At 40.0% G+C, this 21083-nt stretch overlaps 1 protein-coding gene across 2 annotated transcripts in view; it reads right to left on the reverse strand.

Annotated features, from left to right (window-relative positions):
• The window catches only part of LOC108012295 (uncharacterized), a 65617-nt gene that overhangs the window by 37778 nt on the left and 6756 nt on the right, over window positions 1-21083 (reverse strand). The window contains exon 2 of one of the 2 annotated variants that reach the window (XM_017077597.4): window positions 3012-3033. The exons of the other annotated variant lie outside the window; for it this stretch is intronic. The gene's annotated coding sequence lies outside the window, so the exon portion shown is untranslated. The remainder of the gene's footprint in view (window positions 1-3011; window positions 3034-21083) is intronic. 2 annotated transcript variants of the gene reach the window in all.

Genomic DNA, 21083 nt, shown 5'->3' on the forward strand with positions numbered 1-21083 from the left:
TGGTTTCTAGGGGGCGGTGGTTGATTCCGAGGGGGTGGGGCTGCGTGAGCCAGGAGACCGCGACGTCGACAGGCTGATAAGCATCGCCCAGTACAATGGGGCACACTCTTCTAGCCGGCTGCCTCTGCTGCTGCTTCCTACTCCTGAATGTTGCTGTTGCAAGTGTTGCTGCTGCTGCTGTTGCTGTTGCTGCTGCTGCAGTCAATGTGCCAGTTAGGCAGTCAACTATGCGTGTCTCTGTGTGTGCAACCTGCAACACTTTCAAACAACTTTATCAAGCCAGAATCTCGACTGACTGAATGACTGACTGACTGACTGAGTGAATGACTGACGTGGTCTTGATTGAAATGCGACGAGCTCGTCGACAAGCCGACTGAGTGGGTGGGTGGTTGGCAGTCGGGAAAAAGAAAAATAGAAAATGGAAAATGGTTAATGGGAGGAGGTTGGGTGGCTGGAAAGCCCGCTCCCAGGTTGGTGCGTATGTATTAATTAGTGTCAAGTGTTGTCGCTTTGAGTTACGCGCCCAGGGGAACTGCCAACGTCAGCGATAACACAAAGCGATAGTAACAGCCACTTGTTTGCCCAGCAGCTCCTCGAGATCCCCCAGATACCCCCAGTCCTATTCCCAGACCCATTCCCATTTCCCCTGCCATATAATCGATGATGACACGTTTCGGCTTTTGCCCATGCGCAATAGCCTCCTGGAACTGCAACTGCAACTGCAGCTGGCTGCAAATTGCCAAGTAGAGTGTTTGTGCGAGTGTGCAAATTTATAAACACTCTCCTCTGGATACTGTAATATTTTTTGCGCATCCAATTACATTTATGTGCTCGTAAACTAAAAATTCTGCACAGCTTGCAAACCGGGTTGCCTCACAATAATAATTATAAGCCCAAGAGGTTGGCTACCCTAGATAGATGGTCGCCGCATCATATGTGTGCTGTTGGCCCTGTGGGAGCGGCCGTTTAGTGGAGTGGGTCTGTCATGGGTTGTATTTTATACACTTCCTGATTTATGGCTGGAAAAATATAGTAAAATTCTTAAATGAACTCGCTTCCGGAGCTGCTAGGGAAAACTAATCCGATATTAATTTCCTTTAAGAACCCCAGGGTGAGGGCTGTTAAAGTCGAGGCTTGCTGCGGAGTATGGGAAACCCTTAAATACCTTTTGAGATATTGAGAAAAATGCATTGCTCCCATTTAAATTTATTTTTATTGTACAGTAAAAAAAGTTATTCCCCTTCAACTAAAGAGAATCATTATCTCTGCCTTTCAAAATGCATTAAAACGATCATATACCATAATAAATTTCCGGTTATTATGTACTATTATATTTTATTTTCTAGGTTTCTTAATGCAAATTTTTTTTTAATATTCCAATTATCTTTCAAAAACAACAAGAACCAAATATAAAAATTAATTAATAGTCCTTTTCTGCACTGTTTTATAGGGTATGACTGACATTTTATTAAACACCTGCAGGTGAGCAAAATCAAAGATCACATAATGCTTTACGACCTAGCCCAAGGAAGTATGCCATGTAGTACTAACACCCAGGATAGACTGGAAAAATTATAGCTGAAGTTTTGATGATCACCCGTAGAAATCCTTTGGGAAGATTCAATTAAACAGAATGTTTTCTCTAACCCCAAGACCGAGAGTCGTAAAAATCGGCAAGCATTAAAACTGAAGCCGAAAATCACGTAGGCTTTGGCCAAAAATCTTGGCCACTTTCTTTTCAAGTTTGGAGGGAAATCTCATTGGAACCACTGGCCGAAAAAAAATTGCAGCCCACATACGACTGCGAAGCTCTTAAACTAGAACTACGCCCCAAACACCGAACAGCAAACAACAAACACGAGACAACAAACAACCAACAACCAACACCAGAAAACAACATTAACCGCAATGGATATTGCCGGCAAGGCATTGATTGGTTTTTCATTTTCGCTGCCCCCAAAATGGTGAAGAGCTAACACACGGATGGATATATATATATATATATTACCATTGCAGGTTGTGCGGTGTGAAAATTGTTTTGGCCCCGGGGCCTTTGGGAGAGATACAAAATTATGTGGCACTTTCATATGGCCATAACGAAGCATGTGAATGCCAAAGCCAATTGCAGTTGGTGTTTTTATTTTCTAGTTCACGAGTCGGCCGATTTCAAGGCTGCCACCGGCCAAGTGGCAATTAAAATTCTTTCGCTTTTAATGCCCGATATCCGAGGCATGAAATTAAAACATGTTTTCTCAATCTTGGTTAATGAATTTCCATGCATTTTGTGGCCCGACCCGCACCCTTTTAAATACTGTTTTTAGGGACCACAGTTGTCAGTTTAATAATCAATTATGTTTTGTACGTGTTGTCATTGACCTTCAATCTGGTCCACACGATCTTTACGGATACATCCACACCCATCTATAATAGATCAGGCAATTACCCGATTTTAAAGCCTCTTAGCCTCTTTTATTTCCCATCTATTTATGAAATTATAATTTGATATTTCAACATAGTTGTCAATCACAGCTGTCGCTGTTGTTGTGCTTATTGTTGTTTCTCCAACAATCTTTTTATTTTTTTTTTTGGTCGCGACTGGGCGTGGCAGGGGCACAGGTATCGGGTCTCCATTGTTGGCGTTATTAATTTGATCGTTAGGTTTTCTTGTCAGTCGGCTGCCGTTTGACACGATGATGGGCCTCCCTCAGCTTTAAACACACTTCAACATCATTTGGACAGCCAGCAGCCCCCGTATTCTGGGGCCTTTTGTTGTAGTAAAAAAATATAAAAAATATATGCTGACGGAAAAAATACTTTGTACGGCCCACGCACTTGTCATAATAGATTCGTTTATAATTTTATTTGCTTTGGTTTTTTTTTTTTTACTTTTCCATACATTTTTTATGCAGGTTGTTTTCGGCTGGGCTTGCCACACGGGCATAAATCGTAAGCCGCTTTTGTGCCCATGAACAGATTTAAATACTAAATGCGGTGTGGAGGGTTTTACCTACCTCATAAATCCATGGACAGGTTCTGAAATAGGAAAAAAATACAACTCATTAATTTAATATTTATTACAGCAAATGGCATTGCATTTATGTGTGGAGTGAAGTAAAGTCTGCTCATTCTACTTGTAAGAATTTCAATAATGTCATACATTTAACCCATTCAGATTTGAAGAGGTTTTATATTTTTTTATAACAATATACCTATTTTATTGTGCATTTTTCATACAACATTATGGCCCTTTTCTTAAAAAATAAAATAATACGGAAAAGAAAACCCAACCTGTTGACATATTTTTTTGTGAGTTTTAACCATAAAATTCTGGTAAAAAGCTTTTCACATATATTGGCATTTTGTACATTTTTCCCAATGCGTAAACGATTTTTAAAAATTTTCCGCGCACAACTGTACCGTCAAACAGAATTTGCACATGCATCAAAGAAGTGCATGCCAAAAGTGTTGCCTACTCCAGGGCGTTCAAGCACCTTCCTATCCTCATCGCCATGTTAGGAACATTCTAATGAACATATACAAAAATCTCAAGTGCCAGACGCGACGATGACGCGACGCTTTTGCCACCTAGCCACGCCTCCAGCTGCCCTACGCCCCTATGCATTTTTTTTCTGCATTTTTTTTTCGTATCGCCTCAAGGGAATGTGTGTGTCTGAGTTTGAGCCTGTCTGTCTAGCCATTGCGAAGATTGCGTTTAAATGCAGGCATTGTTGTCGTTTCGGGTCCCCATTCCTTCAACCAGTCTCCAAAGGCTCAAGACAATTGAGTCTGAGAGCGTAATTTGCAACTGCCTGAGACGGCGATGGAGTTTCAGGCCAGGATGCAGGGCCCCCGAATGCCGACTTTGGCCAGGATACGGTGCAGACACAAGTGCAGCGAGCGCCTAATGAGTGAGGGGAATTCGGGGTGCTGTCGTAACTCCCCCCATCATCATCATCGTCATCCAAACTTTCCACCTTCTTCAGCTCCAGCCCGCGGGTCTGTGACATGTTGCCTGGATGGCTGGCTGGCTGGCTGGCTGTTGTTTTTGCCCGGTTGCATTTTGCATCCAACTGGAGGCTGCTGCACCGAAAAAGCAACACAGCCACACGGGGCACTGTTTGCACAGTAGCCTGCCTTTTTGGTTTCGAGGAGTCTGAGTGGGAACCCAGAACCCAGAACCCACCATCCAGAATCCAGAACTGGAGATGGAGCTGTAGCTGCACTCGGAACCGCGGCAGACATCGTCCTGTGGCATACCCAACAGGCGTTAATAATCATTCTTGTTTTTCGCTTTTTTTGCAAAAAAACAAAAAAAAATAAAACAAAACAAGAAAAATGCAACGAGTGTTTTTTTTTTCTACTTTTTGTGTTGTTTTGTTGGCTGTGGAATTGCTGTTCTTGATACCCTGGGAACTATGAATCTCATGGGGTTTTATGGAACCAGTCGCTTTTCTCATTCATTATATAATTCTCTGGAAATTAAACACACCATTTAAATAATCTGAAAAATGTTCTTTTAGATTTTTAGCCCTTATGAAATAATTTTAATATTTTAAAATGTATTTTTCCCATAACAATGTTGTTTTGTGATCCTAAAAAGTTTTTAATATTTTTTTTTGCCTATTTTTTATGATAATTAACTATACATTTTATAGAAATAATTTATTTAGATCTTATTTTATGATATTCTTGCAATTTTTTTTATTTCTGCATATTTATTTTCCTAAGGGATATTATCGAGCCCTTACACACCTACATTCTAAATGCATGTTTTTTTTGTTTCAAGTTTATCCTTTTGGGCCTTGGATTTCATTATTTTTTTTTGCGAAACTTTTTCATTTTGTGCAGTCAGACGATGACGACGTCATAGAGAGTGCATTGACTGAAGTCTGCAAAAAAATAAAAATGCATAAACCGAAAAAAGGAGAAAAACAACCGAAACCGAGCCAAAACGGCAAGTGTGTGGAGGAGGTGGTCGCTGCAGTCTGGTGTTGGCTGCTGCATCTTTTGTTGATATGTAGCGACATGCACAGTGCAGTTTTCCTGGAAAATTTCTAGAGGGGGGTAGGTGGTAGGAAAAAAGGCGGAAAAAGTCAGACCAGCGGAGTGCAACCAAAGTTCAGTAGCTGGCAGCTTTTTGTCTTACAGGAAGCGTTTTAGCTGCGAACTAAAACAAAAAGTTGTTTGCCATAATTAAGACTTGGCTTTTGGCTTAGGCCCAAGCCTCAGTTAAGTGTTATTAGTTGGAGCGTTTCTTTTTCGGCCATTGTATCGCTGGGTTTTTGGTTGCACGGATGTGGCGGGGAAGGAAGTTGCCAAGGAAGCGGAGCAGGATGAGGATCAGGATGGGGATGAGGATGCGGATGAGGATGAGGAAGCGGCGGAGTCGTTGCACTTGTTAATTGCCGCACCAGACTCTTTTTCCCACCCGCACACGCACTCCGCGGCGGCCAAAGTCAAACAGTTTTGTCCTCGTCCTGGGACCACCTGCTTGGCCTGCACTGGGAGAAATAACTTACAAAAATATTTAAGGGATTCATTTTTCAATAAATCACTAAATCTTTTATTTTCTTAGGTTTAATTGCTTATTATAACACAGAAAAATTATATCTGATATCATAAAATAAAGTTTAAGGAAACTACTTTTGCAAATAATGATATTAAAATTAATAAATTAATTTTTCATGTGGTATATTTAAATCTTATGTATTTTGAAATTTTTAAAATATATTAAACCTTGATCTTGCAACTTTCTTTTTTTCTCCGTGCTGCTGTGGAATTGTTTGGGCCACGTAAATCATTAAATGCCGAATGGCCGGCAAAGAAAACATTTGGCGAAATTTCAGGCACCAGTGAAGCCTGAAACAAAGGAATACATTTAATAGGAGTATTTCCTTTTTTATACACATTTTTTCGCTTGAAAAACTTCCCCAGGAGCGGAAAGGAAGGTCGTGGAAGGCAGGAGCCAAGGCAGGAAACTTGCAGCAGGCGACTGGTTTTTCTGTATTTCGTATTTTTTATATTTTTTGCAACGCGACTTTGGCGGTTATTAGTCGGCGGCTGCACGCGAATTTGCTTTATTTTCGCTGGTTGTTTTGTTGCTGGTGATGCAGCAACCAAAATCCAATTAGCTGCTCAAAAAGTTTTGCAAATGCGCGCAGAAAATTTAATTAATGTTGACACAAGTTGAGGCCAAAACTGAACGGAATTGAATTTGGTTTCGGCGGAGGAGAGGAGAAAGAAGAAAGCCGGGTTGATTGAAGAAAGCCATTGTGTTTATGAATATGCAGGAAAAACTGTACATAATTCTGATCAAATTGACCTTTTGAACCCACGCGAGACTGTTAAATTTTAATTTAGAAAAAAATAAATAATTGCAGCTCTTGCCTTTTAAAGGAAATAAGATAACAATGTGTAATGTGATTTTTATGGTTGGCATAAATAATATTAATTTTTTTCTTTACGGTCGTTGGTTTTTTAAAACAACTATATTATAAGCTTTGTTAAACTCAATATCTATCTATCCACCAATATGAATTAGTATGAATCGTCTGTGTTTTTAGATGCATTTTTCGGTTATGTTCGGTGATAAAATTGCTTTATTATTTTTATATTTGCTCTTTGCCATCAATTTGCTAACCATTTTGTACAAAAAAACCTTACCACTTTGTTGGCCAGGTCACCTGTCATCCCGGCCAGAAATAGCCTGGCCAACAACAAACCACCATTAAGCTTGGATGAGCAGAGACCAAGCCAATAACTCAAACCAGCAACCAATGTTAACCAGATACCTCACCTCACACAACAACAACAGTAGAGAAAATACAAGAAAAACGCAAAAATAGAGCATAGCCAGGTGCGGGAATTTCAATTGGGCTTTATTTTTCCAGGGGGCCAGGCCACCAAAATGGACGCGGCCGCAGCTTTTCAAGCGTTAAAACATAAAAATGTCATTAACACTCAACAGATTTCTGGTGCGCCAACGGCCAAAAGCAACAAATGGCCAACAACAAACGGCTTAAATGGCCAATAACAAATTGTTGCAAATGTTCGTTGCAAAGAGCTGAGAGAAACAAAAAACGGAAAAAACCAAAGAACAGGCAACGAAAAAGTTTTTTCCTCATAGTTTTCCTGGTGCTTTATTTTATTTTGTTTGCTGGCTGTTTAGGTGTAGACTTAAATTTATTTGACGCTTAAACCCGAGCTGCAGACAAGAAAATGACACAGAAACCGAGTTAAGCCGGCGGAACGCGTTTAAGCCGAATTGCGAGCCGGGCTCGAAGCTTGGAGGTCGTTTATTGTCGCTGGCCTGGCCCAAAGGAGGTGGCAGTCGGTGGTGGCTGGGGGCGGGCCTGGGTATCATTTACGCCATAATTTTTCCCAAGCGAAATATTTTCCTTAATGGTTTTTAATGAGCGGGTTCGAAAGTGTTCAAACGGCGGACGGAGGTGTTGAGAAATATGCCTGATTTATAGAATCCGCCAGTCTGTATTTAACGACGATGCCGATTCGCAACGAGCTTGCTGGAGATTTTTGGGCGTTCCTAGGCAACCTACATAGATCCACGAGGAGGTGTTCTCCTCCAATCTATCGATCGTTAATAGATTTGGTTTCTTCCGAGGAAAACGATCTGAAAATTGGGAACAGCCTAATGGATCCGTTAGAAAGTTTAAGCCATCTGCCGATAGTGGATTGCGTAATTTACTTTGGCCTTGATTGCTACGATGGCACATAGCTTCAGGTGCTATACGAATATAAACAATATTTTTCTAGAGATTTTATTTAAAAACCTATCATATAGAAAATAGTGCTAAAATTATTTCCATTATTCCAGGAATTTTTAATATTGATTGATTTTTGATAAAGATATATATTGCAAAAATTCCTACATTATTTTGTATTCACCTTCTAAAGGGTTCTCCTTTTTTCCCCATATCATTCTCCCCCTTTTCATTTCTCCTTTATAAAGCTGTCCCCTATTCAATTTTCCAATGGTTGCACAATCTCCCAAAAATCTCCTTACCTAACCCATCTCAGGGCAGTTCCTTTCCCAGGCCCAGACCGAGATCACCTGCCCTGCCGACTTCCTTCGGCCCCCAATTACACTTTTGATTGCCTGCTAACTGTTCACATCCTTATATGACTACGTGTTGACAACAAAATTAATTCAAATTAGCAGAGTGAATAAGGCGAACCCATTCGAGATCCAAGGTTAGCACAATTTCAACAGCTCTGACTTTGCGTGCTGGTCAGCTTTTCTCTTTTTTTTTGCAGCTGCCCGGCAAATTAAAATTAAAGTATCCACAGCATGTAACAACAATAACCAAGAACAACGACGGATAATTGGATTTGCCTGAGCTCAAGATCCCGGTTGATCTGGATTCTGAATAATAAAGCGTGCAGTTTATTTTATTACAACCTGTGTGTGGACATAATTGGCACAGGTTGGCCTGGCTAATCTCAGACCGATTCTCACCCTTTCGCTATCAATTACCCTCATTCCCCCCCCCCCCCATTTTTTTTTTGTTTTGACCAGGTGAGATGATTGGGCTCAGGTGACTGACAGTCCAGCAAACAGTGGCTGCCAACTATCTATCGCCCATGTCGCTCCTGCCAAAGTGAGACATTAATCTCAGTTAGGTTTATCTTTGATGCATAATAAATGAGTCGCTTTGGCCGGGCTAAAAGCAGCTATTTATTAAAGGCGGCTACTCAAAACAGGCGGATAGCCGAATAGAGTGGCTGCTCACGGTCCGGCGATCTTATTAACCCAGTTCCCCGACGACTAACTAAAATATGGCCAAAAGGAAGCTCGAAAATCAACATCTCCAGAAACTTGAATACGTCTTGTGTTTGCATTTGCATTCCTTCCTGCCGGATTTTCGTTTCCTTTTCTTTTATGCCCGCCACCCAAAATGCCAAAAATAAAAGAAAATATATATATAAAAAAATGCTGAGGGAAATCTGCTCATGCACAAAGTAAACAGGGCGAAATAAGAGAGCAAAAATTGCAATCACTTTCGGCCAGGTCCACAGGGTCAACCCAGAGCAAACAGCCGCCAGCATCAATCTTCTAATGCGTTCAACAATTTTTTGCGCTGTTCCAGCAGTTCTTTATACCCCAATGTTAATTTTTCCTCTTCCACTTTGGCGTTTTTTTGGTGTTTACATTTAATGTGGGGAGTACCCTTTCCGATTAGAGGTATGCAAAAAGTTGGGAATTTATTATAGAGCTTGGGTCCTGCAAATAATAGTGAAAGTAAATAGCAATAAAACTATTTGGAATTTAATATTCCTTGTTATAAGTCTTAGAAAATTATTTCTATTTAGAATTTAGAATATTATATTTGTATATATTAAGATCTAAAAACAACTCCTTCTGGGTGTACCTTCTTTAGGATAGGATTCTCTAGGCTAATAAATGTGTAAATATATAATTTACTTTTAATAATTGAAATAGGATTGCTTTGGTTAAATCTAATATATTTAACACTAAATACTAATAATGTAATAATGAAATGTTTAATACAACATGCAATTGATATAGTCGAGCTAATGGCGGATCCAGGATTTGGTTTTAGGGGAATATAAAAGAAAATTGTTTGAATGCATCTAAAATTTGAAATAAAATACATTATATAATTGTAATATCCTATAAATATTATTTTTGTTTTTACTTTTATCCCCCATATCCCCCGTGGATCCTCGCATGACATTTTCTTACTTTTCAGGATTTAGTTAGGATCATAAGATACCTGGTCAAATAAATGAACTGCTAAATAACTTCATATTGTTGGAATTTCTTTACTTCCGTTAAAACTATTGTATTTTAAAATAAAAATAAAAATTTCAAAAAGGTTTTGAAAGTGTACTTGCATATTCGTTATCAAAAATATCCCTGTCCTGTCTTGTCTGCCAAAGATTTTTCACTTCTCTGGCCTGCCGAAAACGGATTTCTGCGCTACATTTTGGGCTCCAAGAGAGCCGAATTGACTTGTTGTCACGCCCCCTCATAACCTGGCCCCCTTTGGCGATCCCTTGCCTGTGACAGCGACATGCAAATTTATGAAAGCCGCTTGTGTTCCTTTTCGAGCTCTTGTTGTTTTTGTACTCGTGTATTAATTTTTGCCGCTGCCGCTGATACTGATGTTGCTGTTGTTGTTTATTAAAGCCGTTGGCGGGACTGCGGACACGCCACTTCAGCTGAAGAAGTCGGAGGGAGCTGGAAGTTAAGGCCGCTGGAGCTGGAGCCGGAGTTACGAGCCAGGACTTTGAGCTTGTTTTCGTGCGGAGAACGTTGTTAATAATTCGCTCGCATTACGCGCCGATCTCGAGGAAGATGTCGTCTTAATGACTTCATTAATATTGAGTAAAACACAGTGAAATACTGGGGGTATGGGTTCGGAAAAAGTGCAACCAAAGCAGGCCAAAAAGGAAATGGCAAATGCAAAAGCGTTCACCAAGTCCACCAAGAAATTCGCGCTCAATTGCCGGAGTGCCAAAAGTTGGAAAAAAAAAACCGAAATGCTTCACTTGCTTCGATTCAAGTTGAAGTTTCTCCACCTCCTGGATTTTTTGGTTTCTTGTGGCTGCCATTTCCGCTGGGGACGCAAATTGATGAGACAGCAACAATAGCTGCCTCTCTGTCCCGCCAACTAGGTGGTGTAATTAAAATTAATTCGAAACCCAAGCCGATAAATCAGCGAGGAAGCAAAGTGTTTGGGGAATTATGCACCTGATCAGAAAATTTAATATTAATTACAATCATGCCGGCTTAGTGCTAGATTTCGTGTCCGATAAAAATATTAATGGAGGGATTATACCCTTGCAGATACATAATTTAATGTATTTGATAGCACTCATACATTTAAAACAATTATTTTCCACGGCTTAGGCTCTTCACTTATCAGCAATATGAATTAACATTTGTTACTAAGGGTTTTTGGTTCTCTGACATACAAAGTGTTCCGCTTCAGTTCTTAAAATTGATAAACTCCCTAACTTAATAATTCGATTTTGATCATTTGCGGAATATTCGGTTTCAAATCGATTTGAAAGATTTGCCCACACAAGGCTGCATTTCAAGTTTGGCTAACTTCCTCGCCTTCCCACAAAATATTGGTTTCTACAAGTTTTGGCTAACGTTTTTACGAGCTGCAACATCTTAAGTTTGTTTCCCGTTTAGTACCAGCTCAATTTCTGCGGCTTTCATTTAATGAACTGCTTCCCCACATTTTCTACTCTGTTGCATTTTCCTGGTATCAAAGCCATAAAACTTATAATGCTCCATGGCAATATACACATCATCATCATCTGCGCGCTGCAGCTGCGAACTGAATCAGCAAAAGTGGAAGCGGCGGTGCGGCCTTATGTCACATCCGCGTGACGACATCAAGGCGAAATTAAAATAGCGACATTTTATTGAGTTGTCAGTTGTGTGGAGCACATGCAAATGCAACAGGCCACGCCCCCCACAGCATCCTACCGCCTCCCCCAATCCACCCATAACAGCCAGTTGATCCAGCCCACTTGCAGAACACACCCAAAAAATGCGAAAAAAAAGAAAATAATAAACTGCGAAGCCAAAAAGGAAATAATTCATGCAAAGGAGTAGAGGCGACACATGTGTGTGAGCCAAAGGATGAGGTGCTGATACTGCAACGCCCCACAGAGCCTGCCTATATGGAAAACACACACAAAAATGCACATCAATTTAAGCTATATATCTTAAATTAAATAAAAAACTAGTTAATATGAATCTATAATGAAAGGTGACCTTAAAATGAGTAAAAGCGGAAGCGAAATAACTTATTTCTGAACAAACTACAAAATACAATTTATAAGGCGCCTTTCTATGCGATTCTCAAAATGTTATAGTAGCCTTGAGTAAAAACGGAAGCGAAATATCTTATTTCTGAACAAACTACAATATACAATTTATAATGCGCCTTTCTATGCGATTCTCAAAATGTTATAGTAGCCTTGAGATATTTTTTGGTCTTCCAATACTTTCTACTTTTTAAAATCGTTCATTAATTATGGTTTTTTTCTGTGTTCTCTCTTCACATCCTCATATCAAAGACTTACGTTTTTAATTCACCGAGTGTACCAATATTTATGCCCAAACATGATTGTGGGCGTTTACCGCTCCCACGATTGCAGTGGGTGTGGTCGCGCCTTTGTAGATTTATTTCTCCCAGTGCAGAGTTTATTTGTTAACCCCCGAGAGGGCAGGCAAACATTCTGCATAATTTGGCAGAAATTAAAAACGAGGGTAATATCCATATACATAACCATGTACTCGCCATATAATATCCATATGCATATACATGATTATATATGTAGATTCGCTTGCTTGCCAAACAAAAGAAGGGCGTTGAAATTGACACCTCGAGTGTAAAAGAACAGAGCCGAGGGAAAAAGGCGAGAAAAGAAAAAACAAATAAAGGCCGCTGAAATAAAAACCCTTTTTCGACAGGCGAACGAGTGGAACTTGGTCGGTGCGTCCTGCTGGCTTTCTAAAAAGTTCAGCGAAATATTCACACTCATGTACTAGCGATAGAGAGGAGGGCTTGAGAAGGATTTTAACCTTTCTGCGGGTATTTTGAAATTTTTAGAAATTTCTAAACAGTTTTAAATTTATTTAAAAGTAAAATAAGAAATGTAAAGGTTTTCCAGAAGAATGTTTAGTACCATATTATAATATACAAATTATTACTTAACTATTTGCTTAGCCAAAAATGGTTCTTGGGAGGTGGTTTAAAGGTAAATAAATCTTGTCGTACCTCTCTCTTTTTTTATATTCTTAAATAACCATTTCCTGTCCCGAAAAAGAATATTTCCCATCCCTAATTTGCATTCTCCGCTCCTGACGAACGACGCACGTCTGCTACGGACACACTTTGGCAATTCGTTTAATTATTATATTATAACGCACACTTCCACATCCCTGTATAAGTACAGGGACACTCACATAGCTGCATAATAATAAAGAGGAAAACGACCATAAAACGCTCGCACAAAAGTGCCAGGAAACTTGTGTAATTCATATCGCATAAAGCCAAGGGGAAGACAGCTCATCAGAGGGTGGAGAAAAGGTGGTGGGGGGTGGTGCAACCACAAGGCAACTGACACACACAGATACCCACCAACATACATATATTTTTACATGGCTTTGACAATCGAATCCGAATCCGCTTCATCGTTCGCGTCCCTTGGCCATATCAATTGCACTCCGCCCGACAACGTTTGGCATTCTCTCCTCTTTTACCTTTATTTTTTATTTATCTGTTTTTTTTAAATTTTTTTTTTGGTACGAAAACCACAAAATTACATTGAGTTGGGGCTGCTGCCGGTGGTATTGGCCCAAAGCCGAAAGCCGAAAGCCCAATCCCAATCTCAACTTATCGCCGACTCTGGTCATGTTAATTTTTAACCTCAGGCTTCAGCCAAATCGAAAGCTGATCGTATAAAATTACGCCTGACAGCGGACGCGGAGCGATTATATGGCGGAATCCGGGGATCCGGGGACCGCAGATCGGAGATCGGGGATCGGAGCTGAACTGAGAACCGCAAAAGGTGACACTCCGATGGTTTGGGCCGCTCCCCTGTCGCTGCTGTCACTATATATAGATTACATATAGATATCGTACAGTTGCTGATCTCTGGCTGACTCTTTGCCTTTTTGCCGGGGTGAAAAGTAAAAGTATGGGGAATAAGTAGCTGGTTATTCTGGTGCACTGATGCGAATTTTTGTAATATTTGTAAGCTCTCCGGGGGTTCTCAAACAGTTCAGAACATCAAATCCCAAACCCATTTTCAATATAAGTCAGCCCTGCTATAATTTCCAGTGATAGCTCTTAAAGCGCCTTTCTCCGCGCTTCTCGAAATGTTAAGATACTATGCGAAACGATTGGCTTAAATTGATTTAAACATTGAAAACATAAACCAATATTTATAATAGCATCATAAATACAACTCCAATAACTCTTTTAATTAAAACCACTAATGGGCAGAATAAATAATCTGATGCACAAACCCCCCGGGGAAACTTTCACCCGCTATAAAATCCTCTTTTGTAGCTCTCTAATTAACTTCTACCCCATGAAAACAAGGAAATCTCTCCATCAATTTGCACGCAACTCTACCAAAAATGGCAAAATAAATGTGTGCCGCCATTTATTGCGTAGGGTGCAGTCTTTGTGTATTGTGTTGACCAACCCAAAGAGCGAAATCGCTGTGGGAATTAGCTAAAAAACCAATGGCCAAAAGGCTTTGGCAATTGCGTGGGAGACTGGTTACTAGGTATCAACCGTTAAAGGGATAACTGGTTTCATTTGGCCGGGACCGCCTGTTGATTTGCCAGCGATCTAATACAACATTAATTTGGCAATAAAAATAGATTTTGTTGCCATAAATATGGATCGGGTAATAAACACAAAATGTGACACAATCAAAACGGCAAGCGGCTCATTTATTGATAACAGTTGGAGACCAATCAACCAGTTGGCCAGCACGGCTATTGGCCAAAAGGCCCACGAGATTGGCCAGCAACCGGTTGGCTAGCCCCGTGGAATAACTTACTGGCACTGGGCGTGTTTAGCATTTCGATATTTTTATTTTTTTTTTGCTTTTATGGCGCCAGCTTTAATAAGCATAAATAGCATACTTAATTGACAAATCAAAGGCAATTTGATAAATAAATGAATGCTAAGGCGCACGCAAATCGAATCGCATAGAATGCAGTTCAGACGTTGCTAAACAAGAGTCACTTTGACTAATGAATCAATTTAGCCGGTGCCGCCAACCCAATGATGAAGTTCCTTTTGCCTTTTGCCCGATGAGCAGGCATGACTGTCTGATTATATGCCCCCCACTCTTTTTGGGCCCCGGACTAAGTTGAGTTGATTAGGGGAGCCCATTAATGGACAAGCTCACAGGATATGGGATACAAAGACTGTCCCAGACAGTTCACATGACGTCTCTGTTTGTTTGTTTGTTTGTTTGTATGTTTCGGCCTCTCCCCTTTCAAATCTCTTCTTTTTAGTCGTCGTTCCTCAATTAATTGCAGCAAGGCAAAATAAAACAAAAAACACAAAAAAAAAAGTGAAATACCCTCTGCAAGGGTATAAAAAACACAAAAACGAGTAAACACACAAGTAAAACCAAATGAAATCAACGAACCCAGGCCGGCAACAAAAGCAAGAGCTTGAGCTAAAGTTGAAATATACCGTTTAATGCCCATTGGCCACGCCCACTTTTCCCACACTATATAGCCGGTCATGGAAGGCGGGGGGCGTGTGTGCGAGGAGGGGGAAGCCGGTTGTGGGAGGCTGGGAAGAGGAGCGCTTAAAAATGCGTAAAAGAGTCAACTTTGACTGCATACTGCAGTGGGATGTTGTTTGAGTTGTTCTGATACCCTGTAGGGGGAGGATATGGGGTATATAAGGATTTTTAAGGATAATATTATACATGGAGAAATAACTGACCAAAGATTTTAAGACCCGAAACTGAAAAATGTTAATTATTTTATAGTATTTTAATATATATAAGTTCAAAAATAATACAATTGTTTTCTAATGAATAAGCAAACAATTAACAGGTCTTAAAGAGATGGTATAAAAAGGTATTATCTATAAAAAAAACATGAATGTAGCTTGAAAGCACTTAAAACCTGCATTACATTAATTGTAGGAATTTGAGATCCTAAAACATACCCCTTTGAGTCCGTTTATTGGTAATGATATTATTTAGGTAGTACCTATAGGTAATACCATTTTTCACAGTGTACTTGAATTGGATAGGATTATTATTTTAAAATATTGGGAATGTTTAGAAAAAACCCATTGTATCTGCCTAAGTATGGTTTAAATTCAGAAAATAGTTAAATTACAAAAAAAATGTGGAATTCGTAAAGTTGGTTTTAATATAATGTGTTACTAAGATCTTAAATTCCAATGTGAAAATAAAAAAACAAAATTTTCTTTGATATCAACTATCTAGTATTTTAATTAATTAAAAATGCAAAGCCTGCAGTATCTCCATGTCGACTCTTCATTTTTCGACTTGCTCTGGTTGCTATGCAGTTTTAGCTTCACTTTTAGCATTTTGCAGTTTGTTTGCGCTATGTCTGTGTCTCCGAGTTGATTGCACCACCACCAGGCACCCCCTGCACCACTCGCACCACCCAACTGCACTCTTATTGACAAACTTGTCGTTTTATGCCACTGATTAATAAATGAAAAGTTTTACCCAAGAAGCAGAAAATTTCTTGCTGACTTCTACGTTCTCGAAAATGTGCCAGAACATCAACATTTTTTTTGGCAATGAAATTTTTGTAACATTGATTTTTAATAGCCACACAGAAGAATTGCTGAGCCAGACCAACGAATTATAAACAAATAATTTTTCGATTTTGCAAAGTCAAAGTCATTTTGTCATTTGAGAAGATCACGAAAAGTTCGTGAGTTATGGATGGGCACGTGCCGGAAAAATCGCACCTAGCTGGCCATCTAATAAACAAGTTTGCTGGCCAAGGAACGCGTGCTTCCCCCGTTTAACTCCTTTTTTTTTCCTTACTTTGCTCTCCATGGGCCGCATTTTCCAGCTGCCTGGCTAATCGGTTGCGTAATCTTAAACGCGACGCTGCAATTGAAATGGATTGCGGTGTCTTCGCGTTTGGCTTTGGCTACCTGGAGAATCGGCAGCTGCCAGTGGCGTCTCCCCATCCAGTTTTATATATCATATACGTACATTTACCAGTTTATCGCTTTTTTTCGAGGGAGTTGCAGCCAGCTGTGTGTATTTGGCCTGTCAATGGGTCTGACCCACAATCGATGCTCAAATTTCATTGCATTTCCCCCGTTCACTTTTGCTGGTAAGTATCTCTTTTTATTTATATATATATATTTTTGTAAAATTAATTTTACGCTTGGCCGTCTTAACGCCATCCAGTCTGGCATGCTTGGGCCAAAGACTTTCGTGTGTGTCCGTGTGTGGCAAGAATAGTTGCAGGCAACTGCAGCTAATTGCAGCCAGTTGCAAAAATAAAGACAGCAGCGGATTAAGGCAGCAGTTGGGTGGATAATGCCAGGGAATCGGGGGTTTTGGGGAGCCGAGGCTGCGCGGAGAATGTTGCGCCGTGGGTCATCATAAAAACATTATGGGGAGGCGCGCAAAAACAAACAAAAGCAGGAAAGCTACACCGAAGGAAATAAGATATGCGAAGAGAAAGCGATGAGCATTTCTTTTATGATTTTATTGTGCAGAAAATTGCCAAGTTTTAGCGGGAAAATAAATGTAAATTTTTTTATAATACTTCGGTATTACATGCAGACGGGAACTATAAGATATCAGTTCTTTTAAAGATTTTCAAGATCATAAAAAATAAGAAATAGTAGTAAAAGGATTATTGATGATAATACCATCTATCAAATAACTACTATTTCTTATTCTTTATGATTTTGAAAATCTTTAAAATGCCATATTCTTTATAGTACCTGCAGATAGGTAATACCCATGTATTATACAAAATTTAACTGAAGAATTCTTAAAAATTTCTTATACAGAGTTCCTTAATAACCACTCATTTTTCTTGGTGGTAACCTCCTTTTCGATTGTTTCCCTCAGTGCCACTGCAACTGGTGGAATTTTTCAAAGGAATTGCAGCGAGAGCAGCAGCTGCAGATGGCGTTGTCACTGGTGCAGTTTGACAGGGCAACATGCGAGAATTTGATGAGCTCGTCTGTCCCCAACTGCAGCCGTAACTCCCTGTCCCTGTGCCTCATACCCATCCTCCATCCTCCAACTCCATTCAAAAGTCCCTGTCCAAACCCCATCCAAACCCCACCTCTCACCCACATCGCTCATTCAGGCCTCGCACTCCCTTGGGCATGACGAATGTGGAGTCTCTTGGGTGGGTGTGTTCATGGGTTCTCTTCTCATCTCGGGGTCTCCACTCCATACCCTCCATAGACTTTTTCTTATTTCATTTTATTTTATTCTATTTTTTGCAGAAAGGTCAGGTTGTTGTATTGCCTATTGTTGGCGTCACGCCGCTTCAGCGCTCCGAGTTGCCAAGTTGCCAACTTTTCCAAGCTGCCAGCGTGCGAACACGTTTCGCTTGAAGATTGGAGCGCACAGGTGTCTTGGCTTTACGTTGGACCTCTACCTCTACCACTACCTCCATTTCCACTGACCAAAACCCAAACTCGTCGGTGATTGGCTTTTAGCCGCTGTCGCCTGTCAAAGCTGGCTGGCGTTTTCGGATTTATTTTTAATAAAACTGATGTCATTTATTGGTGTACGTTTATTGTTTATTGTTGCTAAATGCCTGTCGAAGAGACTTCACCCAGGCACGAACATATGTGCTGTACTAAATATATATAGATATATAGATATAATTTCGTGTGGGATGGCGTGAGATTGTGTCTACAGGGGTGTAACGAGATACTCCATCGATGTAAGGCAAACAATGTTAAAGCTCTGCTTTGCGAAACTCCATGTCAAGGACACCAGAAATATGCCATACAAATAGTTGCAGGTAATAACTCGAAACTGTCAAGAAATTACCATTTAATTCAATCGTTATTGTCTTTAATAACCTATTGTCATACGATTTAAGTTAGCAATTGCTTTTACAGAAATAATTTTAACGATTAAAATGTAATTTTCATGTTAAACCTGTAATTTATAGAGAAGAATCTTAGTAATTACACTATTATATTTGCAATATTAATTGCAAAATTGACTTCTCGCCAAGAGAAAAAATCTAACCAACCAATAAGTGAATAAGATGTTCTTTTACTACTTAGTATTTTTACCCAGAACACAATCTTTAGGATATATACAAAGAATCAAAGATCCTAAAAATGTTTAGAGCTCAAATTTTGTTTGCAAAAAACACACTCTGTGAACTGATGGATATATATTTTTATCCTAAGGCATGAAAGGTCATTTGAAAAGTAAATGTAGGATACATTTTTAATTTAGTTAGTATTTAAAGTACACTAAGTGAAGAGTGACCTCAAAAAGATACTTTTTTTTAGTTGCCAAGATAACCCCCTGAAAGATGCCTATCTCAAGACGATCCCCGCTCAGCTGGAGCTGCCAGCGTTGAGCACTCCATCTAAGACGTGCTCGGCTCAAAGTAAAAGGAAAGCTGCATCGGGCTGCACTTGAGCTGCTCTTGGAACACACTATATAGTATATATATCCGTGGCCACCTTGATGTGTCATCACTTGAGAGCGGTAGCCGTAGTCGAAAGCTGAACATCTCAATGCGGTTTTTCCTCTGCTCGGCTCGCCAAAAAGGCTGCCTCACGCATTTTGCCAGCCACTCGAGTTCAACGATTATGAGAAATGTGTAACAGACGTGACTTTGATGTTGATGTTGATGCGCCGTGGCCAGACAGCTTGGGAGCTGACAGAAGCTCCTCCGATGTGGAACAGCTGTCACAAGTGCCGGGGCTTCGACATCTATCGATTCGATGGCTTTTTGCAATGCAGTTTTTAATAGCCGCCAAAAAATGTATTCCAACCCTGACCTTCTTTTTTTTGCCGCGTTCGAGACTCTCGTTTTTCATCGTTGCGTGCGTCTGTCGTTTTCGCATCCATAATTAAAATGTGTGCGGCAAGTGGCAATTTTTAATTACACCAGATAAGCTTTTTCATAACCATCGTAGTTTGGGCCACAAAATAAAAAAACGCTGACCACCCGGCGTGAACTCATCGAATATAAATACGAGGTAGCAGCTGAGGATCGCCGGGGGCGACTATTAAACTTTTGTTAATTATCGCGATAACGCAACAAGTTGTTGGCGCTACAGTTGAAACTGCCGGAGATGTTTGATACCAGCTGCCCCTGTTTTTTGTTTTTCATATTTTTTGTTTATTTTTTATGGATTTTTTGTTGTTGTATCGATGATGGTTGGCTTTGATGTGCCGGTGGCTCTGCCTCAACTTTAACCCCAGCGATGGCTAATTGAAATGCACAGAGATGAAATCTGCGGGATGATTGATGGTGAAGCCATAAAGATGTTTACATTGAGCCAACCGATTGTTTATTGAAAAAAAAGTTGATGAAAAACTTTGAAATAACGACCTCGATTAGGCAAATGCAATCTTTACCAGTTGTAATTAAGTTTTAATATACACATTCAATTGAGGTTTATTTGTTTTAGCTTTTACATTTGTATGCAATTGTAGTTAGAATAAATAATATTAATGCAATTGAATTGGAAGTATAAAATTAAATTAAAGTAAACAAATTTACAAGTGTATTGATAGAAGCTTAAGATACATTAAATAAATGACTTGAATGTATGGAAAAACCATCTTATTATGGTAATCAAATGACTACGGTGTATAAGAATTTTATTTTTTTTTCAGCTTTCCGATAATTAATTTTTTTTAGCATTTTTAAGTAGAAACCTCTAATAAAAGCGCTGGCACCTGACTGGCTTTCGTAACCCCTGCATCCGCCTTTCAACTTTGACCTTCTCGCACACTTTTTTCTCGCTTTTCGCGACTAATTGAAATGCATAGTGGCATAAATATGAAATCTTCTAATTGGCTGCGATCGCCGCTGCCACGGCTTTTTGCTTTTTGCTTTCTGCTGCCTGTGGCACGTTGTCTGGCATGCAGTTACCTGCATTCGATCCCCCATCGCACCTGACCCCTCCATAATCCGTCCGCCGACGGCATGCACTTCCTTTTTGGGCTCTCCTCGCTGCCAAAGACGACGCATAGAAATTTTCTTTATAAATCAGTTGTTGTACTGCTGCAAGTTGAATGTTGTTTTGCGGTTGTTCGAACGTTCATCGCTCGCCGGCTCGCTGAAAAGCTGCAAAAGCAGCAAGGCAGCAAGGGGCAGTACAAGCAAAGTACAAAGCAAGTTGTTAAAATTCCTGTTTAAAGTTTTGTACGCACATGCAATGGCCTCGCCAGCTTCCTCTGGCCCTCATTCCCAATCCACCCAGCTATCCACCAACTTCAAAGGAAGCTGCTGCTGCTGCTGCTGCATGTTTGCATTAAAGACGCATTTTGTTTGCCCAGCAGATCCAGCAGATCCCAGAGACGATGAC

The sequence above is a fragment of the Drosophila suzukii genome, chromosome 3, assembly GCF_043229965.1.
Source record: "Drosophila suzukii chromosome 3, CBGP_Dsuzu_IsoJpt1.0, whole genome shotgun sequence".
In the NCBI taxonomy this organism is placed as follows: Eukaryota; Metazoa; Arthropoda; class Insecta; order Diptera; family Drosophilidae; genus Drosophila; species Drosophila suzukii.